Source organism: Phacochoerus africanus, chromosome 6, assembly GCF_016906955.1.
Source record: "Phacochoerus africanus isolate WHEZ1 chromosome 6, ROS_Pafr_v1, whole genome shotgun sequence".
Taxonomy (NCBI): Eukaryota; Metazoa; Chordata; class Mammalia; order Artiodactyla; family Suidae; genus Phacochoerus; species Phacochoerus africanus.
The window spans coordinates 123148183-123174869 of record NC_062549.1 but is presented as its reverse complement, the minus strand read 5'-3'; the positions used below and the strand labels follow the sequence as shown (position 1 = coordinate 123174869).

At 48.7% G+C, this 26687-nt stretch overlaps 1 long non-coding RNA gene across 1 annotated transcript; it reads right to left on the bottom strand.

Annotated features, from left to right (window-relative positions):
* Window positions 1-265: 265 nt before the first annotated feature.
* On the bottom strand, window positions 266-25135 carry LOC125129962 (uncharacterized). The gene is made up of 5 exons (XR_007135614.1): window positions 24184-25135; window positions 23340-23435; window positions 9040-9149; window positions 6012-6228; window positions 266-770 (listed from the first exon to the last, which is right to left on the bottom strand). It is a non-coding gene; the product is annotated as an uncharacterized LOC125129962 (long non-coding RNA).
* Window positions 25136-26687: the final 1552 nt, after the last annotated feature.

The following is a 26687-nucleotide window of genomic DNA, read 5'->3' as shown; positions in this document are numbered from 1 at the left end:
ATCAAGATGCCACTTAGGGGGAGTTCCTGTTGTGGCTCAGTGGGTTAAGAATCTGACTAGTATCCATGAGGATGTGGGTTCCACCCCTGGCCTTACTCAGTGGGTTAAGGATTCAGTGTCACCATGAGCTGTGGCTGTGGCTGTGGTGTAGGCAGGCAACGGCAGCTCCGATTCGACCCTAGCCCGGGAACGTCCATATGCTGCAAGTGAGGCCCTAAAAAGTAAAAAAAAATTAAAATGAAATAAAATAAAAAGGCTACTTAGGAACAGATCCAGCTTAGTAACTTTTTTTTCTAGACAAATGCACTCGAAATGAGGCAGCAGGAAGCCAGCGGGTGAGGCGGGTGACAAGGACTGCCCTGAGCCCCGGGCTGCAGGTCTGGTGGGTGTGGAGGATGGGGAGGGCCGGCAGGGCTCCAGCAGCCCTTCTCCTGTCTGGCAAACAGAGAGTGCAAGCTCTGCACAAATTGCTACATGATACCCGACATCCTGGGACTGAGTGAACCGTGCCCTTAGCTAGCCATGGCCTTGATGACGGTTAAAAATGTAACTTTCCAAGGCAAACAGAGACCCCGGGAAGCAGCGCTTCTACACCAAGGATGTCCAAGTTTGGACGCCACCTCTTCTCTCTTACGAAACAGAAGCGCATTTGTACTTTAAAGTCACGGCCCACAGTACCGTCCCGGGAGTGCCATTCTGAGCGGAACACCAGGAGCAAGATATCTGGACTACTCGACAGTCTTCCTTTTCCTTATCAGCCCAGAGGAAGGCTTAAGAAAAAAAGAAAAGAAAAAAAAGGGTTTACAATGTAAGAAATTTGTTCATATGTATTTTCCCCTAATTATGAGTACAATGAAGAGTAAATTATCATATTTGACCACGTTAAATTACTCAGGTGATTTTGGCAAAGCATTCGTATAAGAGAGAAAGTTAGACTACAGTGTACGGGTCTCCACTCCCCCCCCCTTCCAGATGGGGAGGGAGAGATGGACTGCGAGCCCCCCACTCCCACCCCCTCCTCCTCTCCCCCTCCCCGGTGGAACTATTCCAGCTTCCTCAGGCCCCTGCAGGACGGCCTGTCTCGTCTGTCTGGCTGTTCCAGGGAGTTTATTCAGCTGCCTGAACTTCTTTTTTTTTTTTAATCATTTTTTTTTTAAATTAAGACTTTTTCTAAAGAGTGCTTTTAGGTTCACAGCAAGATTGAGCGGAAGGCACAGAACTTTCCCAACTTTCCCACCCCTCCCCCCTCCCCCCCCCCCCTCCCCCCTCCCCCCTCCACGGTGATCACTCCCCCCCCCAGAGTGTATGCTTGTTACATGTCAAAGTCCACAGTTGACATGCGGTCCTCTCCTGGGAGTGCACATGAGTTGGGACACAAGTATAACGACGTGTCTACAATTACACCAGGAAATACCGCACAGAGCATTTCGCTGCCCTGAAAATCCTCTGGGCTCCACCTAGTCACAAAATCACGAAACACTTCATTTGCATTTGCAGGGCCTTCTTGCGCAGGAGCCCTGTTAGTCTCTGTTCTGGCTCTAATTTTACTGTGGGTGCCGCTGAAGAGAGAGCGGAGCCTGTTTTTATGAGGCAAAGGCCGAAAGGCTTTCCCTGTGGAAAGCCAGCCCTCAGCCACAGCCATGGGAGCACTGCAGCTCCGGTCACCTTTGAGCTGCCCTGACCCGCGTCACCGCCACCTGGTGCTGGGGGGGGGAGTCACCTCCCAGCCTCTGCCTGAGCCTGTGGAGTCCTCCAGTCGCTGGCAGCAACTTCTGGATTAAAATGGTAGGGATCTGCCACGCCTCCTGTGCTGAGGGCAGGAGCGATGCTTTTTTATCTTTTAGGGCTGCACCTGCAGCATCTGGAAGTTCCCAGGCTAGGGGGCAAATCAGAACGACAGCTGTCTACACCACAGCCACAGCAACGTGGGATCCGAGCTGCATCTGTGACCTACACCACAGCTCGCGGCCACGCAGGATCCTTAACCCACTGAGCAAGGCCAGGGTTTGAACCCGCATCCTCTTGGATACTAGCTGGGTTCATTACCACTGAGCCACAATGGGAACTCCCAGGAGTGATGCTTTTTATCGAAAATGTTTGTCTCAGCAGCTCCATTTCCAGGCATAGAATTAGCACACAATAAATGTTTGTGGAATTAAACTGAATAAACTAGAACCTGGGGGAAATATTGTTTTTTATAGGAGTATCTCTATTAGGGACACAGGCATGTCCCTATTGCATGTTTAACTGCCACAGATGTGTCCCCCAGAGCTAGGAGTTAGACGGGAGTAGGGACCGAGGGCTCACCCGCCCCCTCCTCCTGGTGGGTGGACTGGACTACCTCTGCCTCCCGTGAGGGTGGAGTGTTCCTACTACTTGTCTTCTTTCTTCTCTGCAGTGCTTAGAATAGTTACCTATCAGTACGTTAAGAATCTGACAAGTATCTATGAGGTTGCAGGTTCGATCCCTGGCCTTGCTCAGTCGGTTAACGATCCAGCATTGCCGTGAGCTGTGGTGTAGGTGGCAGACACAGCTCAGATCCAGCCTTGCTGTGGCTGTGGCGTAGGCCAGCAGCTAGGATTCCACCCCTAGCCTGGGAACTTCCATATGCTGCTAGGGCGGCCCTGAAAAGAAGAAAAAAAAATTAAAAAAAATTAAATTAGAAGAGTGCCTGTACATTGCAGGGGGGTAGTGAATTTCTGTGGAATGAATAACTAAATGACGGTTCCTCACCCCGGGGACGGGCTTGCTTAAAGGCAGCCTGGGAAGGGCCTCTGCAGTCCTGGGGTGCGATGTGTGAGGTCCTCACGACAGCCTCCCGCCTGCTGCAGGAGCTGGGCGGACCCTGTCCCGGTGTCCCCGCTCCTCTTCAGTCGGCCAGGGCTTTCAATCGCCACCCTCTAGACCAGCTTTGTTACCATGAGTCGAAGCCACAAAATGTTAGTTCTGTGCTGCTTCTAGCTCTTCCGTTTTGCAAACCAAGCATGCATTATTCATATTTCCTTGGTGTTCCTGCCTCCCGGATTTTAACCCATTCTTGTGACCCTCTTCCTCACTTTCCTAAAAATGCTTTAAAGTATTTGTGATTGGGAGTTCCCGTCATGGCACTGCAGAAACGAATCTGACTAGGAACCTTGGGGTTGCAGGTTCGATCCCTGGCCTCGCTGTTCAGTGGGTTAAGGATCTGGCATTGCCATGAGCTAAGATGTAGGTCACAGATGCAGCTTGGATCTCGCATTGCTGTGGCTGTGGTGTAGACAGCTGTAGTTCTGATTTGACCCCTAGCCTGGGAACTTCCAGATGCTGCAGGTACAGCCCTAAAAAGACAGACAAAAGGCAAAAAAAAAAGTGTTTGTGATCACTTTTGCTAGGGACGAGCAGAAGAGAGTCTGTGCATGCTACCCACGCCTCCATAACCAGTGGCTGCAGTAATTAATACCTTCAGCCTCGCCCCTGACCCCCCCATTACCACATTTGCTGCCTACTCACTGCTGAGTTTTGCAGAGTGCGTATTTGCCCTTAGCTTCTCATTGGTCCTGCTCTGTCCAGACCTTTAAGGTATGGAGGTATATTTCCCAGGCTCCTTTGCCTCCTCGCTGCTACATTCAGTCATTGGGAGCAACTGGTAGAAGCCCAGCAGGTAAGAGGAAGGGGGAAGCCGAGGTATCTCTTCTCCTCCCCAGCCCCCACTTTGGATAGGGTGCCCATTGCTGGCTGCACCTCCTCCCAGGACCCAGTCCCACCCCCAGGATCTGGTAGCACCACCTGTCGTCCCTCCATCGCGGGAGACAGGAGACGATTCTGCTCTTGTTCCTCTTGAGATCGTGTCCCCATGTCCTCTTTGGCTTCTCAGCTCTTCCATGACCTTTGTAACCAGTGCCCTGTATCACACCCCCTCTGTTTGAGAGGCCAGGGCAGCTTCTGGATTCTACCCAGACTTCAATAGATACAGCACACACAGTCAGCTGAACATTCACCCTCTATTCCTTTTGGGACAATCACTTGGAGCCTCCCCTTGATAATGGTTCTGCTTGCCTTCCACGCCTGGAGGCAGCTGTGGTCCCTGACTCGTCCCTCGCTCAAGGGAGGGCCACCTTGCACCTGCGCCGAAGCCCTGGTCCCCTAGGCTTTGGATGCCAGCATATGCACCGTGAGCTAGGTTTGGGGCAGGAAGGCCGAGGCACCGGCCGATGACTCAGGGCTGCGGGTTTGGGTGGATGAGGCTCGATGCAAAGAGCATCGAGAGGCTTTGGGACCAGATACACCTGGGTTTGAATCCGGCTTTGCAGCTCCTGAGCTGTGTAAGTTTGGGGAAGTTACTTAACGTCCTTAAACAGCACTTTTTCCCCCAACATCAAGTAGAGAGAAGCAAGTTTCCACAGGGCTTTACATTAGGTGGTTGCCTCAGAGAAAAACACCAGCCTTAAGGCCTCAACTGGCATTTACAAATCCAAGACCTGTCCCCTGAGAGCTGCCTCTTCGACCTTCCCATCAGCAGGTTAAGAGGCGAGTGACTCGTGTTTTGTAAGGTCTGCCGAGAACCCACAGCCTGCTCCCATCCCTTTCCTGCTCAGAGGTAAGTCAGAACCTAAGCCCTTTCAAGGAACACAATAAGTGTTTCCACTAAAATGTCAGCCTCCTTAATTTATTTCTTTTCTGGGTTTATTCCTCTTGCCCGTTTATCAAACACATATTCCCTGGCTTGGGCTTTGCGAGTTAGATATCAAGAGGAAGCAATCAGGAGTGTTTAACTTTGCACAGCTCTGGGCTCAGGCCTGATAAACACTGAATCATGCTCTTGGGGCGCCGGTCCTGAGGGTCTGACTGAGGGACTAGACGGATGTCTTCCATCATGAGCGGGCGCATAAGCCTGGTCACGCTTGACCCGAGCTCCATGCTGGAGGCATCGTGTGAGGGTCATGCTTTTCTTCTGAGCGCCCTTGAAAGGGACGGATTGCTACTCTTTGGGGCAATGGAAAAACTGTACCATTCTCTTAATTTTACTGAACAGCTCGGGTAAATAAATAGCGATGGCGTCACCCCTCCCGAGGGCAAACATAAGCCAGTCAAGTCACATGATGCTCTCCTAAAACGTAAACCCACGGAGATGAAAGGAACCGTCAGGGGAGAGGACTGCCTCATCTCAACCCACCCTAGCAAGGGCTGATTTGCGTAGACGCGAAAAGCATGGTCAGGAAAGAATCTGGAACAGGGCCGCATCAACGAGCTCTCTCGGATCTGAGGACCCCGAAGTCCCGGGATTAAGAGGCACAGAACCTCAACCCTCATCAGCGCGGGGCTCCCTCCAGGGGTAGGGGGCATGGGGGGGGTCAAGGGACTGGTTGAAGAAAGCTTTTCTCTTTCTAGCCCTTTGAGAAGGGAAGGGAGGGTGGGAGTCGCTGGTTTGTCAGAAGGCAGATTGATAAATAGTAGCAGAGACAAGGTACTTCTGACCCCACTCAAGAGAACAGAGTGAGGGAAATTGCCCTTATTTGAGACAGAGGTTATCAATATACTCAGCTTTCTTCCCTGTACGTCTGTTGATTTTTGCAAATGAGCCTTAAAGAACATGTGAGGTCACCCACTTACTCCCACAGACGGGGCTCGAATGGCAATAAACTGGACAGCTCTCCGTGCAGCCTTTTAGCTCTGCCATCTGCCCATCAAGCACCTCAGTTCTCCTTGCCCTACTTGGTTGTCATCTAAAAATTTAAACTAACGCTTATCTCCTTCTAAAATACTACATAATAAAAAAAATATTTATTAAGAGGCCTCTCCAAAGACAATTGTCTCTCTCTTACCCCCTCCTGGACAGTGATTTCCTTGAGAATAGATATTTCACTGACGTTAAAACGGGGCTTGAAACATAACTGATATTCAATAAACACTTGTGAAACGCATGTGTTGGGCTGCACCCCACAGGCCTGCAAGGCTCATGGGTGCCCAACTTCAAGACCAAAGAAAGAGCCGGGAGTCAGTGAGAGAGACATCAGTGGTTTAGGGGAGCTTACAGGTCTGGAGCAAAGTCCTGGAGCAGCACCCCACCATGCACCTTGGACGGTGGGCAGGACGTGGCAGCAGTCTCCGGGGAGAGGGAGGTGCCAGTTATAGCGGGCGCTGACATCAGGTTGGCTCATCAGTTACCAGGAAAATGAGCAGAGGGGCACACCCCTCACTGTCCCTTCGACAAGCACAGGGGAGAGTTCTGATATAGAGCATGCTGTACACCTGAAAGGGATGCAACATTGCAAATCAACTATACTTCAATTGAAACACAATAAGATAACATTAAAAAGTTATATGAACTACTGATTGCAAAAAATAAAAATAATAAAGCTAGAATAGTCAGCTGGGGCAGGGACAAGTATGTAGGAAGCTCAGTCCTATGAGTAGGGTGAAGGGTGCAGGTGAAGCAGGCACTGGTCTGGCAGGGGTTGCTGCGCAGAGAGCCAGAGAGCAGCCATCCTGAGTGGCCTGACCACACAGCATGCATGAATAAACCACAATCCTGGTTTTATATGTTTACACATTAAAAATCCCAATGATAGAGACTTCCGTTTAAAAAACATTCAAGGAGTTCCCATCTTGGCTCAATGGAAAGGAATCTGACTAGGAACCATGAGGGTTTGGGTTCGATCCCTGGCCTTGCTCAGTGGGTTAAGGATTCAGTGTTGCCATGACTTGTGGTGTAGGTTGCAGACTCGGCTGGGATTCCGCGTTGCTGTGGCTGTGGCACAGTCCGGCAGCTGTAGCTCTGATGCGACCCCTAGCCTGGGAACTCCATATGCCCCCAAAATTAAAAAATAAAAATAAAAAAAATAAAAAGCATTCAAGAGCTTTCTTGGGCTGAGTAACATTCAGCTCAGTGCCTTTCCCTTCTTTCCACCCCAGGCCACACAGCTTCCAAAGTGTGGGGCTGTGGTCAGCAGAGTGGACTTGCAGATTCCGCATTGGCCGTCATAGCCAGACGGGAATGTGGTTCTTCGTAGTCACTGCTGGAGACTGTAGCGCAAGGCAGTGGAAGTCAGTGTCACATGGGGGGGGGTCTCAACAGGAGGAATGCACTGGCTGGATTCATGGCTTCTGCTCCTGGAGTAAGTCTTGTGGACATGGAGACACAATTCGTTGAAGCGCTTCATTACATGAATGGATTCTATGCTTAAAAACGCTATTGCCAGGGATTTCCCATCGTGGCTCAGCGGAAACGAATCAGACTAGGAACCATGAGGTTATGGGTTTGATCCCTGGCCTCGATCACTGGGTTAAGGATCTGGCGTTGCCGTGAGCTGTGGTGTAGGTTGCAGACATGGCTCAGATCTGGCGTTGCTGTGGCTCTGGCCTAGGCTGGCAGCTACAGCTCCGATTAGACCCCAGCCTGGGAATCTCCATCTGCTGCAGGTGCATCCCTAAAAAGACAAAAGACAAGAAATAATTTTAAAAATGCTATCTCGAAACATAAATCCAATGACCTTACCAGGACAGAAAAATATAGCTCTTGGGCAGACTGAGCTCACTAGCAGGGTCTCTCCCAGGGAAAAGCTGCACAGGAAGCCAGATGATCAGCTTGGTGATGACCCTGGATTCAGAGCCTGGAACCCAATTCCAGGACTCAGATGCTGGATGGTCTGGGCTCGGACAGCTAGGTGTGTCCTTCCCCACAGCTGGGACCTCTATGTCCTCACTGGCCTCCAGTCCAGCTCCCGTTAGCCCACCCTCCGGTCAAAGCTTGTTTCTGAAACTCTCTCTTTTCTGGGCTTCCATGGGTGATGAACTCATTCCTCCATGAGGTCTGTTAATACTCAGTCAAGTCCTGGTCTGACCTAGAAATCATTCTGTCTCACTAATGCTTAGATTAGACGGGCAGGCAGACCATAAATATTTCTGGAATATCCCCTCTAAGCTGAGCTATAGAAATGGATCTGCTCTGGGAGTTCCCATCGTGGCGCAGTGGTTAACGAATCCGACTAGGAACCATGAGGTTGTGGGTTCGGTCCCTGCCCTTGCTCAGTGGGTTAATGATCCGGCGTTGCCGTGAGCTGTGGTGTAGGCTGCAGACGCGGCTCGGATCCCGTGTTGCTGTGGCTCTGGCGTAGGCCAGTGGCTACAGCTCCGATTCGACCCCTAGCCTGGGAACCTCCATATGCCGCGGGAGTGGCCCAAAGAAATAGCAAAAAGACAAAAAAAAAAAAAGAAAGAAATGGATCTGCTCTGACCCACTGGGCAACTTGGTTTTATGACTTAACACTCCGCAGGGTCCCCATTGCTCCCTTTTCTAAGAGAGACCCCACTATCTCTCCTCTTCACATAGTCATTGTGTTACCTACCAAACAAACTCTAAATACTGACAGGTTTGCTCTCGTGCACTGCCCCTCCCACTAAGAGCAGAGCTAAGTGACTCTGATTCTTTTTTTTTTTTAAATGGGGCCACACATGTGGCAGGCACATGGAAGATCCCAGGTGAGGGGTCAAATCAGAGCTATAGCTGCTGGCCTACACCACAGCTCACGGCAATGCCGGATCCGGATCCTTAACCCACTGAGCGAGGCCTGGGATTGAATCCGTATCCTCATGGATACTAGTCAGGTTCATTACCGCTGAGCCACAATGGGAACTCCGTGATTCTGATGCTCGACTATGTTTCTTCTCATAAACTGGTAAGCTGCTTTCCGAGCGCATGTGTGAACCTGAACAGTTCAATCTGTTCCTCCAGCACTTGGTCACTGCTGGGACGGGACGTGTTGGAAGTGCCCAGTAGGATTGGGAGGGGTGAACCCCGGGGAGAATGCACATTTGTGGCCATCTCTGTGAGGTCTCCCCACCTCGTTCCCAGGCCCCAGCCCTGCCCATGTAAATCCACCCTCGGGAGAACCTCTCGGCCCCTGCACAGTGGGCCTGCCCTGTGCCTTGCATGGCTCCACCTGGGTTTGGAGCCCAACCCATGACATAGATACCTTTGGGAGATGAAGAGACAAGTTAGCATGAAACCAGACAGAATGACCCAGAAAAGCCTGTCCTTCTGGAAAGTCACTGTTCTCATACCAGCTCTTGAGAAATGTGTCCCCAGGGTCTCATCCAGGAACTGGGTCAGACTCGAGTTCTGAACCTGTGACGCTGAGGACTGCAGGCCAGGGCTCCTCCGGGGGCAGAGCCTGTGGGGAAGAGCTACTTTACCAGTAATCTTCACTAAAACAGGGCCACTGAGAGGTGTTGAGAACAAAGCTGGGGTGAGGCAGACGCTCCAACACTGTCCCCCACTAATTAAATTCAATTACATCAGCTATGCTTTGCATAACTTTATAACAATCAGAAAATGGACAGCAAGTCTTGAAATAGCGAGGCATATGTTTGTGTGATTTCGTTTATAAAGCCAGTGCTGTCCAATAGAAATATAATGGGAGATGAAGAGACATATATGACAGAGAGAAATATAATGGGAGATGAAGAGACATATATGACAGAGAGATATATGACAAATATGAGTCATATAGTCTAATTTTCAGTCTCCCAGGAGCTCCATCCGAAAAGTAAAAAGAAACAGGCAAAGTTCATTTCGAGAGTATGTGTCTCCAAGTCGGAGGACTTGCCTCCTCCCTGTTGAGGAGATAAGTCTTGGTCCTCATGTCTAGATTCCATGAGCCCTGAGGCGAGTCATACCTACATCCATCAACAACACAGCGGGTATTAAAATTCCGAGAGCAACCTGCCAACACCCTGAGACTCACAACCATCCTTTCAATTCAAGATCAAGCCTGAAGTTAGGCTTTTGCTCGAAAACAAGACAATCTCTAATAAAAGGTTAACATATATGGCATACATGTTATATGTACTAAAATTTCAGAGGCAAGAAAAAGAAAAAATAGTATGTTTAACTTAATATATTCAACACGTCATTTCAATTAGTACAAAAATTATTAATGAGCTATTTCACATTCTCAAAGACTTTCTGCTAAAATCTGGAACAAGACAAGGATGCCTGCTCTCACCACTTTTATTCAACATAGTACTGGAAGTCCTAGCCACAACAATCAGACAAGAAAAGAAATAAAAGGTATCCAAATTGGAAGAGAAGAGGTAAAATTGTCACTATATGCAAATGACATAATACTGTATATAGAAAACCTCAAGGACTCCACACAAAAACTACTCAAACTAATTAACTAATTCAGCAAAGTAGCAGGATACAAGGTTAACGTTCGGAAATTGGTTGCTTTTCTGTACAATATTTCTAACGACATATTAGGAAAGGAAAATTAAAAAATACATTTTAAAATCACACCTCAAAAAATGAAATACCTAGGAATACACCTGACTAAGGAGGTAAACGACTCATATGCTGAGCACTGTACATTCATCAAGGAAATTAAAGAGGATTCCAAGAAACGGAAAGCTATCCCATGCCCCTGGATTGGAAGAATTAATATCATTAAAATGGCCATAGTACCCAAAGCAATCTGCAGATTCAATGCAATCCCTATGAAATTACCCATGACATTTTTCACAGAACTAGAACAAACAATCCAGGAATTTATATGGAACCACAAAAGACCCAGAATTGCCAAAGCAATCCTGAAGGGGGAAGAAAAACCAAGCAGGACACCTAGCTCTCCCAGACTTTAGACAATGTTACAAAGCTACACTGATTAATCAAGACATTGTTACCTGCAAACCAATGGAACCGAATAGAAAGCCCAGAAGTAAACCCAGACACCTATGGTCATTAATCTTTGACAAAGAAAGCAAGAATATAAAATGGGAAAAAGCCTCTTCAGCAAGTGGTGCTGGGAAAAGTGGACAGCTACGTGTAAATCAATGGAACGAGAACACCCCCTCACGCCATGCACAAAAATAAGCTCAAAATGGCTTAAAGACATGCGCATAAGACAAGACATCATCAAACTCCTAGACAAGAGCATGGGCAGAACATTCTCCAATATCAGCCACCATGCAGATGTTTTCTTAGGTCCGTCTCCCAAGGCAATAGAAATAAAAACAAAAGTAAACAGCTATTTTAATATGAAAAGTACTTAAACTATTATCATCAGTCTAAGGATCCATCGATGAATTCATGACAGATAAATACTATATGATCTCAAACTCATAGAATCACGGAACAAGAGCTCAGACTCTCGTGGTTACCAGAGGTGGAGGGTGGAGGGAGGGGAACTAGAGGCAGGTGGTCACTAGCTATAACTAAATACTAGGGATGTAACAAACTAACTAGTTAACACTGCTGTATGTTATCTATGAAAGTGAGAAGAGTAAATCCTAAGAGTTCTCATTGCAAGGAGAACTTTTTTCCCCCTTTTTTCTTTTCTTTTTTTAGTTGTATCTATATGAGAGGATAATGTTAGCTGAATCTGTTGAGGAAATCATTTCCTGCTACATGTAAGTCTGGCCATCATGCTGGATGCCTTAAACTTATACAGTGAGGGAAGTCAATTATTTCTCAAGAAAGCTGGAAAAAATTGTTATCATCCTGTTTTTGTACTTTTAGCCTGTCTGTGAACTTTACAGAAGACTGACAGTCCTGAACTCTAGCACAAATACTTGTTTTTGAGATGCCTTTTTAGAAACCACTGTCTCATAGCATCAGAGTGTGATAAAGTTTGTAAGGAACCAAGTAAAAAGACCTATGCGGTAAAGAGAGGTAGGAAAAAGAGGAAAATAGAATTCAAAGCCTCACTTCTTTAAAAATATGCTCACAGTCATCTCAAACATTTTTGTGTTTATAAATAGCAGCATATTCTTTGTGAAATACTGTTTAAAATCCTTGAGGATATACATATGATTTCTTCAAAGCCTTGCCAAGAAATGAAACATCAATAAGTTCTCGATACTAATATAAATATTTTCAAGTCTTCTAATGAATCTAAACACTACACTTCCGTGTATTTTCCCAGTCTCCCTCCTTCAAATGAGCACTCTTGTTTTTTTTAGGTCCCAAAGGCACTTTGAATTTATCTGCTAGTGATCAGAGAATAAAATGTCAAGAGTTTCCTCTCTCAAGTGTTTAGGACTATATTAAACTATTGCACCCAAATAAACAGAAACTGTGTGGAAATAAGCTGGCTTTCCTCAAGTTATTGGAAATGTAGTGAGCAGGGAACAGCGAGTTCCCAAAAGAGTCCTTTAGTGGGGTAACTGTTGCGTTCTCCAAGAAGGGAGAAAAATAAGAGCTCTAGGCGAGGGAAGGTTTGGGCCATGGTTGTATTGAAAACGGAGAGGTAAACCTCTCTCATTAAGCCTCGTTGCTGGTTGAATCAAATACTTTTTTTTCTTTTTTTGTCTTTTGAGGACCACACCTGTGGGTATATGGGAGTGCCCAGCCTAGGGGTTGAATCAGAGCTGCAGCTGCCGGCCTACACCACAGCCACAGCAACGCGGGATCCAAGCCTCATCTGTGACCTACACCACAGCTCATGGCGACACCAGATCCTTAACCCCCTGAGTGAGGCCAGGGATCGAACCCAAGTCCTCACGGATACTGGTCGGTTTCGTTCCCACTGAGCCACAGTGGGAACTCCCAGATGCTCCTCTCCTGATGCCACCTTCTCTTGAGAGTTTCTGGGATTGGGTAGTGGTTGGATAGCTACTCTTGTTGAGATGCTAGAGACTGAAGCCCCATTACCCTCGGGTGGATGGAGGCGCCCCAGTTGCTCTGAGAAGATTACGGAGGATTTTCCAGTGACCAGAGGGTCTCGCTGAAGTTTACACCCAGGGGTGACTTCCCGCGTCCACTCCTGCAGTCCCAAGAGTCCCCCTCGTTTTCTGGGATTCCAAACCTCCCCCTCCTTGTAGCAGGCACCTTCTCAGGAGCATGACTCACTTTTTCCTCCCGAGTCTGGGGGTTGGGGTGGGATGCAGAACAGAGGCTAGAGCACCAAGCAAGTGACACGGCCCCTCTATTTTCTTTGTCGATGTTGGCGTCAAAATCTCCAGACTTGTCTGCCTCAGACACGGGATTCGTTTAAGAAGACTCTCCCAAACCAGACAATACCCTTTGGCCCAAAGGACACCTGCCATGGAGGGAATGATCCGGGATGTGTTTGCCAGAGTGGAGCGTGCAGGGGCTGGCAAGGAATAGCCCTTGCTGGTGCCACACGACGGTGACTCAAACATGCGGGTGAGTGAAGGCCCACAGGTACTAACGGGGGAGCTCTCTGTGCTTCCCTGACCACACAGCACAGAAACAGGCGAACTCATGAGTGGGGAGCGGCCCTTTGGGGGAGGCGGGGGAAGCGGGTCTTAGGGACGCTGGTGATCCCTTGGCTTTCTTTGTGCTGAGTGCCGACTGCAGAGCTGCGTTCTACGTAAAGATGCATCTACCTGTACACTAATAATAGGCACCCTTCCCACAAGGTGCATTGAATTACGCTTTTGTTTCTAAATGTTATATGGAAAAAGCAAGTGAATCTCAACTCCTTGGCCAATGCTTCTCTGCATTCAGTCCAAGAGCCCCACCTACGCTCTCGCCCTTTCCGCAGTTACCATTTAGATGGGGAGAAAGCCCTATAAGACCTTGCAAGCTTTTCCGTGATGGCCTCTCTGGCAAAACACAATCAAGCGTTTGTGATTCTTGGAGGCCTAAGGGTTTAGAGCTTTAGTATCAGGGACTTTGGACACTGTCGACAGACAAGTTATTAGGAGCTTTTTCAAGTACTCCTGCTGGGGTCATGTGGGCTGTTGGCCAAACTATTTCTTCTGAACTCAGACTTCAGGAAGACGCGGTTTCTTTTTCCGTGTGATGACTGTGGCGATTATAAGGTGGCATGGGTTTGGGGTACCGTTGCCTAATCTTAGAGGGTGACTGGAAAAACCCAGGTGTGAGGGACGCGGGCCACAAAAAGGCCTCCTGAGGGAGTTCCCTGGTGGTCCGGTGGTGAAGGATTTGGTGGCGTCACTGCTGTGGCTCAGGTTTGATCCCTCACCACAGATAAATAAGTTAATTCTCTATAAGTAAGCTAATTGGTTCACCTTGATGTTTTCCATGAAATGAAGAAATTGGTTTTAAAAGTTGTCTTATGCTATTATCTGATGAGGGAATCTGGACATATCTTGAGGTAGGTTATGTGTTTTGTTTTGTTTTTTCCATTTTAGGGCTATGGCAGCGGCATACGGAAGTTGCTGGGCTAGGGGTCAAATCGGAGCTGCAGCTGCTGGCCTACGCCAGCCACAGCAACACTGGATCCAAGCCACATCCAAGACTTAGACTTCAGCTTGCGGCAACGCCAGATCCTTAACCCATTGAGTGAGGCCAGAGATCGAACCTGCATCCTCACAGACACTAGTCAGGTTTTTAACCCACTGAGCCACAATGGCAACGCCATTGAGGCAGTTTTTAAATGTTTGAGGTTTTTTTAAACATCAAAATGAAGTTAGCTGTCTATTTTTTTCTCTTGATTAAAAAACTACATTTAAAGGAAAATTGAATGCATATGTTTTTGTTTCTTAATATTAAAAGTTACTAAAATATAATTTGAGACACTATTAGACATCCAAGAAACTTAATAAAGCTTTAAAGAATGCCTTCTCAAAATTCCTTCAAATAAGAATCTATATTTTGCCATCTCTGCAGGACGTTCACTGCGGTGTCAGGGGCTCTCCATCCCCTGACAGCGATGCTCCATAACCATTTACTGATTTCTCTAAGCAGCAGGTGATATTGTGATTTATACTAAGAAATATACATTTGGGTGTTCATCCACAGTTCCTGGCTCACAGTTCCCAAATCCCTTACAATTTCCTAATTGATGAGAGTGATAAACGCATCTTTTGTTCAAATATTTGGTTTTGTCCTCAGATTCTGAAATAGCTTCAGAGTGGTAAACATGATGTCATACGACAGAAATGATTATAACGTTGTAAATTAACTATACTTCAATGAAATTTAAAAAAAAAAAACCCTATGAAATCAGCATCTTTTGTTATTCACAACAAACTCCTTCCGACCGTATCTGCATTTCTGTTCGTGGGATGAATTTTGGAAAGCCCCTAGATAATCACAGGGTGGGAGCTGGTTGCCAAGGAAACAAACCACAGGACTGGAAAGTTTACTTCCTCCCCTCCTACTGCTGGGGAAGGGAAAGGGGCTGAAGGTTGAATACTCACCAGTGGCTAATAATTTAATCAACTTGCCTTGGCATGAAGTCTCCGTAACAACCCAAGAGGGTGTAGTTTGGAGGGCTTCCTGTTGGTGAAGGGGTGAAGGTGCTGGGGGGCTGTGCTCCTGGGGAGGGCACAGAAGCTCTGCATACCCTCCCCTAAACCTTGCCCTACGCATCGCTTCCATCTGGCTGTTCCTGAGTTATAACCTTTTATGAAAAATTGTTAATGGAGCGAGCCAACTGTTTTCCTGAGTCCTGTGAACACCTCTAGCAAAGGACTGAACCAAAGAGGGGGGTGTGGGAACCTCCAATTTCTAGCCAGTGGTCAGAATCACAATGGGAGAAAATAGAAAAAAATTATCTATTGGTTTCTGCCCCAGGTTCCTAGCACAGAGCTTCTAAAACTCTTTTAATTTCCTAAGCGATAAAAGCATTAGGGGCATCTTTTGATCTAATACTTGGTCTCTGATCCCAGTTCCTGACACAGGGCTCCGAAGTCCCTTGGAATTTCCTGGGTGACTGGAGCATCCTTTTTCTAAGGAGATAACTCTGGGTGGGCTCCTGGGTGGCGGCTGCTCACCAGAAAGACCAAGCCTCATTAGAAGCTTGGAATTTTCAGCTCCACTCCCCATTCTCCAGAGAGGGGAGAGGGATTGGAAACCGACTGAATAAGCAAACATGCCTATGTGAAATCCCAAACGTACGGGGGTTCAGAGAGCTTCTGGGACGAACACATGGAGGTGCCAGGAGAGTGGCCCAGGCCAGGAGGGCACGGGAGAGCCACACGCTTGCTCCATGCATTTCTTCCACCTGGGTGTTGATCTGTTCCCTCTATGATGCCTACAGGAACGGGTAAACAGAAAGGAAACTGTTTTCCTGAGTTCTCTGAGCCACTCTAGCAAATTAATTGAACCCAAGGAGGGGGTCATGGGAACCTCTGATTAGGAGCCTATTGGTCACAAGCCCAGGTAACAACCTGGACCTGTGGCTGGCATCTGAAATGTGGGACTGAGCCCTTAACCCGAGGGATCTGACGCTCTCTCCAGGTGGACGGTGTCAGAATGAGTTAAATTGTAGGGCGCCCAGCTGGTGTCTGAGAATTTCTCAGTGTGACCAGAAAGAAGTGTTCTGAGCATCAGAAGTGAAGCCCTGAGCGTGTTGAGAAACAGGACGTTTTTCCTCCTTTAAAAAAAGCACAAAGATCCTTTTTCTGGGGTCGGGCTGAGGAGTGTGAGGGCATAACTCTCCCAAGGAGGCTAGGGCTTCAAGCCCCCAAGTGTGGTTTTTCTAAGAGAACAAATTGTCATAGTCAAACCTTCTCCTCCAGGAACAGATGAAGTCATCTGCCAAGGGTGCGTGGGGCGGGGGGGGGAGAGCACAGCATATGACAGGGGTGCTCTCTCCAGCTGGACCCTTAGCTTTGACAGTTTCTCTCCCTTAACCCTGGCCCAGAGGTCTTCTTGGTTCTCTAAAGTTCCCTGGTTTCAAAAAGGCACTGCTAGAAAGTTCCTTCCCTTAGGACCAGGACTTCCTACATCAAAAGCTTGAGCCACTCTAGACACTCTAAGCCTTTTAGTTCTGTGTGAATGACCAAACCAGCACCTCGCTTAGATTTGGTCCTTCCCAAAGACCTGCAATTCACTCAACACTGAAAGCACTTCACAGTTTGTTCATGTCTGTCGTCTTGAATGTGAAACAGATTTCAGGCAAAATGAACTCATTTCTCAGGATGCTTGTCTTTCTAATACAGAGTGCCCCAAACTGGCATGGTCTTGTTCGGCCAGAGCCAAGGGGTTGTGTGCCTTAAACACCTGACAACTGGGGGCTTCTGCTGAAGGGTCCGCCTTAGTAGACCTGATATGCTGGATCCTCTTCTCTTTCCCTCCCCCACGGCCTCTCCTCCAGCCACAGGAAGTGGCCCAGGGCAGGCTGTTGACCCAGGATCATGTATAGTCTGTCCAGCAAACTGTCACGACCCAGTTCACCAGGAGTTTCAACTAAAAATATCGAGAGGACGACTTTCCGGGAGCAGAACCCAGAAGGGGCACATTCAGAAGCAGATGAAGCTGGGGCCACGCAGGGTCCGTGGCCTTGGGATCTGAAGTTAAGGGTAGGCTGGAGGTAAAGACCAAAGCACTACCAGGAGGCAAAAATAAGACTGAACAGAGGGAGGGAACATGGCAGAACGTAGACGAGCAGAGAAAGAATAGCTGAGAATATGCCCTAAATACTGTTTCTTTTCCGGGGTTATGGTGCACTTGTAATAAATCTCTCTTTACTTGACTGAATAAATATCTATTTCTTACACCCAAACTGGAGAAGTCAGAGCAGATGCTGTCCTCCTCCCTTCCTTCCTCGCAGTGATTCAGGGTGGGGGGGTGGAGCAGAGTTCAGATGATTCTTGTTAATGGATTCTCCGTGCTGAGAGGGCTTGTTGACTCGAGTGGGGGCAAATCCCAGGTTGCTCTTGTGGCAGATTCTCCGCGTTCACTCATCAGTGACCCTCCAAGCGCCAGGCCTGCGATCAATTCATCTCCTCATCTCTGGTTCCTTTCGCAGTTTGTACCCAGGGTTTGCCTTCTGGCTAAGAAATGGCCAAGGGCACAGAGGTCGGTGACCTTTCCTGTTTTGTTTTGTTTTTTTTTCTCCCTGAGGTTTTTGAAGAAGGGGAGGAGGGAATTCCTCAAGCAGGCGTTTTGGATTTCTAGACGGTAGGAGAAGGAACCTGAAAAGGCTCATCACCCTGTGACACAGACTAGTCTTTGATTTTCATATATCAGGCTGTTAGACATTTTTTAAAAAGTTCAGGCACAGCTGTGAACTTTAAGGCAGTTTCAGCTCACCTGGTGCTGATCGGACTAATCAGACTGATACCTGTTATGGACCTTCCCCAGCCAATGGGGTGTAAATTCGGCCGCTGCACCTGAGGCGCAGAGGCGCCCGGCCTGCAGAGGGCAGCACTGCTGGGAACAGCGCCACCGGAACTCGTCCCAGTGGGCTTGGCATCCTTCTATCTCCAAGGTGGAATTTGACTGCACAATCGGATACTCTATGGTTTTCTCACTTAAACGTTCACTGAAAGTTGATTTTTGTGGTTAGTCGCCCTTAAAAGGGGCATTATAAACTTGCATTGTGAGGTGAATTTAAAATGCAACCCAGGCTGCTCTGGATAGTTCTGCTTTTTTCATTGTTTTTTCCCTTGAAAGGCAATTGAGGCTAGTGCGAGGAAATGTCTTTTCTTAAAACGTTGCAGCTCATTCTTTTTAATCTTATGGAAAATCTCACTGTTATGGCCTCACTGCTTCGTGCTTTCAACCTGCAAAAGCAATTGCAACCCAGGCTCGGGGCTGAAGGAATGAACGTGTGTCCCCTCCCCTGAGTAGGGGGGACCTGACAGCTCTGGGAGTCCAGCTCAAAGGGAAGAGTCCAGAAATTCCTAACTCACGGCCGAGGCAGGTGCCTGCAGGCGCTCTGACTCATCTCGCTCAGCCCCACCTCTGAGCCGCTTTGGAGCCATCGTGTTTGCCAGCAGCACAATGGCTGAGAATTAGACTTAAGAGAAAAAGGACTCCCTCACGCTCCCTGCCAAGCACGAAACAGAGGCCCACTTGTGCAGCTTCTCTTTAGTCATCTTGCCTCTGTTCCGGAATAATTTGCTCCCTGAAAAGGGTGGGCAGGAGCCCCAAGTTGCGGCTCTGATCCCCCCTCCCCCATAGCTCCTCTTTCATCCCAGGGGTAATTCCCATCAGAGGAATGTTCCGGGTTTACCTCAAAATAAACCCCCCCTCAGGAAAAAGTGTCCACACAATCCTCCCAAATGAACACTCTGGCCAGTGCCGTGGCATTCCTTCCTTGGTGGGAACCGGGAGCCTGGGCTGGTGGCCCCCAAGGCTGAGTTAGTGCTGTTGCTAAGCAACCATCTCTAACCCGGATCAGGACCAGCAAAAGAAGAAAAGACAAGGCCTCTTATGTCCTTGCCTCTGCTCATTACCAATCCTGGATTTGAGCAGTGGCTTACATAACACAACGAGGGCCTCGGGCTTGCTCTGGCCGTAGTGTCCTCTTTCTTGACATAGTGGATGGGACCTGCGGTGGCCCTAAAGCACACGGGTGGGGGTGGGAGTGGGGGAGCACTTCCTGCAGCCCTAGGGAGTTGTCCAGGGTGGCAGAGCTGTCCTGGGGCCACCCCAGCAGTGCCCAGGCAACATTGTTGCCTTTAAGCCACCCAACCCCAGGAAGAAGGTGTTAGCTCTGCTTTGCAGGTGAGGCCCCACAAGCCCAGAGGAAGTGACTGGGCTCAGGTTACAAAGAGAAAGTTGCTCAGTCAGGGATGTGGGTGTTCCCCGCTCATCTCATCACTGCGGCTACCAGACTTGGGCCACCCTGTGGGGAGGGAAGCTGGCAGCCATCGTGCAGGTACTGGTATTTATTAACAGACTAAATATTTGCCCATTAAAATATTTTGTTGAGTTGCTCACCAGCTGATCATAATTTGATTTCTTTCTGGCCACAGGAGTTTAGAGTTTGTCTGCATAGTTAGGCTCTTCTAGTGTTTATGGCACAAGCTGAGGCTCTCTGGCTTCACAGAGGAGATGAAGTCAGGTCTTGGCAACAGGCGGGAAGAGAATGACCCTCTCACCTCCCCTCAACACACCCTCCCCAGCCCACCAGGCGACAAGAGTTCCTGTGCACCATAACTCAGAGTGACACTCCTCTTTGTCGGCTCTTATCATCCAGGACTCTTCTCAGTGGAGCCGTCATGATGCTTGCCAGCGGGTCTGTCCCTCCCCTCTGCTGTCTGCTCGCTGCGTGCGGTGGCAGGCACTGCGATCCCCGTCCCCCACCCCCAATCCCAGGGCTTGTGGCTCCAGCTGCTGGAAGTGCTGTCAGTTGACAGCCTTCGGCCGTCTAGCTACCCAAGGGTGGCCCCCGCCGTCCCAGTCTGGTGGCCGACACCCAGTGGTGGATCAGTGCAGTGTGAAGTGATCTTGGCCTAACCTGAAGGCCCATCTAGCACCAGAGCCCCCTGTGGGTCACTGACACCACCTCCAAGCGTGCACTCTAGCTGGACCCCTCCCTCTGCTCCCGCCTCGCTTCCTCCCACAGATGTTGATTCCAAGGGCACCTTTCAGGCTCAACTCTGCTTCAGACTCTGCTTTAAGGGGGAATGGGGGGGGCTTGGGGGGGCCACTGCCACATTCACCCTTAGGTCTGCTCTGTCTTGCCCTTTATTTTTGCAAATTTTTATCTTTTATGTTTTCATTCATATTATAATGGACTAGGAGACAAACAATGAGATAAAACTATGTAGTATATTAGACTATGATGAATGCTACAAATAAAATAAAGGAACGCAGTTAGGAGGTGATACAGAAATCAAAATAAGAAACAGAGTAATTAATTAGCTCAGGAGGCCGTAACGCAATACCAGAGAATGGGTGCCTTAAACAACGAAAACGTATTTTCTCACAGTTCTGGAGCTCCAAGTCTGAGATCCTGGTGCCAGCACGTCCAGGGTCGGGAGAGGCTCTCTTCCTGCCTTGCAGACGGCTGCCTCCTCTCTGTGCCCTCATGCGGAGGGGAAAGCGCCGAGGGCTCCACCTCTACTGAGAAGGGCGCCAGGTCTGTCAAATCAGGGCTCTGCACGTATGATCTCACTTAACCTTAATCACCTCCTTAAAGGGCCTCCCTCCAGTACAGTCACGGAAGCATTTAGGGCCTCAACATAGGAATTTTGAGAGGGTGCGATCCAGTCCACAGCAGGGCTTTAGCGAAGCCCTCCCTGAAAAGGCAGCCTTTAAGAGCATATGTGGAGTACGCAGAGTGGTCCAGGGGATTCATTAAAGGATAATTCAAGGAGGAAGCCAGGGCAAGAGCAGAGGTCCTGAGGCAGGAGCCTGCTGGGAGCTGCAGTGCAGGAATGGGAGAGCAGCAGAGATGAGGTGAGAGGCGACGGGAAGGCCCGACTGTATTCAGCTCTTAGGCTGCTACAAAGATGCTGGTTGCTATCATGAGTGAGATGGGAAGCCATGGTAGCAACTACATAACAAGACCTGCCTAAGTTTTCATACGTTTGGTTTAGATTTGGACGCATGTGACAGAAAACCCCAAAGCACGAATGACTTAAATAGGACAGACGTCCATTTCTCTCTCATCCGAAAGAAGTTTGGAGACAGACAATCCAGAACTTGTAAGGTATCACACAGCGTTAGGACCCCAGCTCTTTCTATCTTGTTGCTCTGCCATCCTCAGCATTAGTTTCCAATTCATGGTCCAAGAAAGCTGCTTTAGCTTCTGCCAACCCATCCATGTTCCAACCAGGAGGAAGGAGAACAGGGCAAAGAAGGGTACAGCCTCTTCTTTTAAGGATACTTCCTGGGCACGTACAACTCATTGGCCAAAACTCAGTCACATGGCTGGATCTGGCTGCAAGGGGGTTTGGGAAATGTAGTCTTTACTCTGGGTGACTAAAAATTAGAGCTTCTGTTACCAAGGGAGTAAAGAATGGACCATGGGCTAAACCATGAGTAATTTCTGCCATGAGTGTTAAATAGCTTGCCCAGAGTTTTCCAGCTGAGCCCAGTCTGCCAACGATACTGGTGATCCCAGAGGGGAGAAGCAGTGAGGATGTGGGGGTGCCAGGGGAGGGAAGCTTAGGTCATGTCTGCCCTGAGGTCTGGGAGATGACTCCTGCATCTCCCACTTGCTCTACTGAAATGCCAGTTGCCTTGCTGGTTGTCTGGTGGACCTACCTAGTCACCTGAATCCTCGCTGCTGCTGGGCTTCAGCCAGGGGACACTGGTTGGTGCTGAAGCCTGCACCGCAGAGCGGAGGATAAGTGTCAAGGCCAGTAAGCAGAGCAATTTTCATTTCCTTCCAGCTTCCTGCCCCCCGCCCCCCGACTTCTCTTTGAGGACGGTGGTCTTGCGGTTCCATTCTACTTCAGCGCCCATGTAGTGAGCTTTTACTCCATGGAAGACCCCAGGCTAGCCCTGGGGGACACAGAGGAGAGTGGCCAAGGCCCCATCCTTCGGGAGCATGCACGAACACACACACGCACACGCACACGCACACACACATACACAGGCAACGCTAAGGCACCCTCATGGAGAGGGAAAGTGAGATGAGGGGTTGGAGCAGGGGTGGGGCACGTTCAGGGAAAAAAGCGTTTGAGCTTGGCTTTAAGGAACAAGGCTCAAGGCTTTGAGGGTCTTGATCAGGGTAACTGGGGAGCTGGTCAAAAGTGCCCCAAAGAGGGGACACAGTGTGAGCAAGAAAGAGTGGAGAGAAAGATGAAGTAATTAATGTAGACCTACTGGGGCTGAGGGAGATTGCAGGAGGCAAGGGGGCTCAGGGATAGATGTGGCGGGTGTGTAAGGTGAGCGTGGAAACTGAGCAGGAGGGCTTGACCTCACTCACGGCAGGTTACATGCTGGAGTGAGGACCTCAGCCTTCATTACGAGGAAGCAGGGAGTCTTCAAAAGGTTTTGAAGGAGGGTGACACAGTGGGTTTCCTTTTCTGCCCTGTTCTCTTTTCTTTTTTTTTTTTTTTCGTCTTTTTAGGGCTGCACCCACAGCATATGGAGGTTCCCAGGCTAGGGGTCTAATCAGCTATAGCCACCAGCCTACACCACAGCCACAGCAACGTCAGATCCGAGCCGTGTCTGCGACCTACCCCACAGCTCACGGCAACGCCGGATCCTTAACCCACTGAGCGGGGTCAGGGATCGAACCCGCAACCTCATGGTTCCTAGTCGGATATGTTTCCGCTGCACCATCGTGATGGGCACTCCTGCCCTGTTTTCCTTTCATGGTATTCATTCATGGTATTCACAGCAGATATTCCCTGACCGAGGGAAGCCATCCACAGAGAGGGCTTACCGGCATTTTCAGTTGTCCGTGTGATAACCTTTTATGGTTTAGTGATGACAAGTTCCCACGGAGAAAAAAGTCAAAGTAGAGAATGAGTTCTGTTCTCTTCCAAATAGGTTGGCAATAGCCAAGGTCACAGGGCTGGCGGGGGCAGCAGGGAGGGAGGAGGGAGGTTCTGGTGATGTGTCCAGATCCAGCCTCTCGAGATAGACCTGGCCTGGCCACCCAGGAGTGGCTGAACAGGGGACTGGCAGGGAGGAGGCCAGGGCTTCCTTGGCCAGGCTCAGAACATCAGGAGGGCAGCCTCCTCTCCTGGGGGGCTCGGGCAGGTAGGGCGACCTTGGTGGCAGAAACCCCACTCACCCCTCATCTCCACCTTTCATGTTCCAGGATCGGACAGAGGGCTTGTCACTAGAATGGCTCCTGTCGTTTAAATCACATCGAATCCTCTGAGGAGCCCTAAGAATTGGAAACACATTTTAAACATATTTATTCCATAAAATACGTTTAATCTCTTTGGCACTTGCCAAAAATATGATGTATAGACATGGAAAAGGGGGAAATGACACAGTGAGCACAGGAAAACAATGTCACAGCACTATTTTATTGCTAACGACTTGAGAATTGTGGAGGCTCACTGGGTAAAAGAAGACTTTACCTTCATTTTAATACGTAGGCTTTCGGGAAGTGTAAATTTTGTCATTGTTTAGTGGCAACTTTGAACAAATTAGAAAATATTATGCTGGAACTTAGGTTTGGAAGATTAGTAGGTATATGTGGTAACATCATTTCTCTCTGGGCCCATTAGGGGAGGAGACATTTCAGAGAGATTAAATATTGAAGCATTTAAGTCCTATCCTTTGAGACACTCAACGCCTGGGTGAAATATTTTTATTGGAAGATTTTCCCTGGTCCCTTGTGTACCCACTGCTCTCTGAAACTCGAGTGCAATGGAAATTAGGTCCCATTTGCCTTGCTCACTCAAGAGCATCACTATGAAAACCAGCTACGGGGTCATTCTGAATTTGCCCCCAGGAGCGTGCTGGTGTTTGCCCCTGCCCGCAACGAGCCAGAGGGCTGTGATCCAGTGATGCTTCTGTTTGCCACTAGTGTCCCTGTGTCATTGCCGGGACAAGAGCCTAAGTGTGTTTTGTAAACTCGAAAGTGTGGTACCCTGCCTGGCGCTGGCTGTGGGTTCTTCACCCACCGAGAGCCGGGTTTGCCCAGGCTTGCTTTCAGTGGTCCTGCTTGCTCGTCACGGGATGTCAAAAGCATCAGGAATTCCAACCGCAATCTTCATCTTTGTTCTATGGCCTCGGATGAGTTATCAGCTCCTCTGCGCCTTGGTTTTCCCAATAACAAAGACGGTAGTGAGAACACCCGGGGTAGGACTGAACCAAGACATGAGCTATGATGGGCTACGTCATGTTAGGTTGTTCGGCTAAAAACCCCTGCCCAGGCTGTGCTCCCACCCTAGGCAGATATTTAATCAGAAGAAAGTGGAGAAGTCGTTTACAGGAAGGAATAAGTGACAGATGCAGCAAGAGGTTCTAAGGAGAAGGGGTCTCCCCACACTTTCCTCCTGTGAACTTAATGCCCAGGACACTGTGGTGGATGAGAATTGGGGCTCAGTGCATGCAAATTTCCTCTCTTTTCATCAGGAAGCAAATGGGGGAATAAGCACCCGAAGTAGCTCTCTGAAGTGATGCTAGTTCACCATTTCGTTTGGGGGTGACGTGTCTCTGCTCAGGGATATGTTATTATTTCAGTGTCACGAGCCCTTTAAGAGCTCCCCGTGCCTCTGAAGAGCAGTCTGTGGGCCACTGCTCTGAGTGGGTCTGAGCTGCCACAGGGTGACCTCTGACTCTAATCCTAACCACCCCCTGGATTTGGGGGCGCCCACTGGTGCACGGCGGGAGGGATGGAGGGACCCATCAGGCTCACCAGTGGGCCTAGGGAGCTGGCAGCCTGGGGCTGGTTACATAAACAAGGATCCTGCTCAGAGCCCAGACCTCATCAGAGCCCCGGTTTTGCACAGCCCTGCAACAGTAGCCACATCCTCTTTGTGTCAGTTCAGGTTTAACCGCAGACCCACCAACCAGCCTGGACTTGCTAGGCAGGGAGAGGCCCAATCCACCGATGAGGGTTTCTTCTAATAAGGAGGGAGGGGCGGGGGGAGCGGGGAGGGGAAGGGGTGTCAGGGACCCCCAGGATTTCAGATTAGGACCCTGCAAGATTTCATTGGCTCATTGTTCCAGTAAATGAGTGGAACAATGCTAAGTGGTTCAAATGCTGTTTTAATGCTGTTTGTTATAAAATGATATTTTAGTTTGGACACATCTTTAGAAAAACTCAGGCTCCTCCTCCATAAAAACTGACAAAACGATTTATAGAGGAAATGCACAGGTAGCCAAAGAATTGAGTCAATACACACAAACCATGGGGGAAATTCTACAAGCTGAGTTGAGAGCAGCTTAGAAGGTAGAAATCAACTTTTTATCTTGCAGTTATAGTAAAAGTAAATACAATAATCACCCTGCGGGGTTCATGAAACTGAATCATAAAAAAAATAAACACAAAATCTTGTGGTTTATGCTGCATAAAGATAAGCAATTAGCAATGTGTTTCTTTAATAACAGACTCTTTCCTGTTGTAAAGAGTTAACCAAGGAGTTGATGCAAATGTGTTTCTGCCCACTATTCTCATATTTCTCCTTCTTCCCTGAAATTACTTCCTTCACAAGATGTGAGACTTAAACAAGGAACTATGGGGTCATTAAGGTTGATGCACAAGAAAAACTCAACAAACGCAATTGTGTTGAAATCTGAAAAGGGCTTTTCTGCTCCCTCCTTCTTCCTCCTTCTTTCCCATCTCCCTCTGCTCTGTTGGTTCTTACTGAGAACTGTACAGAACTGTGCCCCCGGGGTGGGCGCTGGCCTTACCATCCAGAGATTTTGCTTATTCATTTGCCCAACCAGTATTTTTTGAGCTCCCACCACGTGCCAGGCTCTCTTCAAGGTCCTGGAGGTTCAGTGTTCAGTATGATGAAGTCCCTATTTCCATCCACTAACAGATAAATCAGTCTATGGTTTAATTCCAAGTACTGTTAAATGCTGCGAAGAACGAGGAAGGAGGGTAATGAGACAGAGAATAATGGGTTGGGGACTGTTGTATGTGGAATCAGGGACCCTCTCTGGAGAAGGGGGCCTTTGGAGCAGAGTCCTGAATGAGGTAAGGAGAAACCCACAAGGGGGTCTTGGTGAAGTATGTGGCAGAGGCAGAAAAAATAGCACGTGCAAAGGCCCTGAGGTTGGAAATAAGCTTGGCGTGATCCTAGGAAAACAAAGGCCAGTGTGGTTCAAGCAGAGGGAGCTGCTTTTCAGCTCTTGCCCACAGTATGTTTCCCACCTAAACTGATGTAGTAGACATCTTACAGACTGATTGCAAAGACGAAACATGGTAGGACATGGAAATCCCCCAGCTCAGTGCCTAGTACACTTTAAATTTTAATAAATAGATGCCATCAGCATCATCATTTGAGCGGCTCAGTGTTCCTGCACAACTGGTGCTGGTCCACTCCTATGATTCCACAGGGGCGAGAACTCAGTGGCTTTTCCCTTCGGTGAGGCTACAGAGCACGGGGGCCTTTGGGAATTACCGTCTGAGGCTGTGATGCCCTTGAGATCTTTAGGGGGTAGTTCTTGAGAGAGT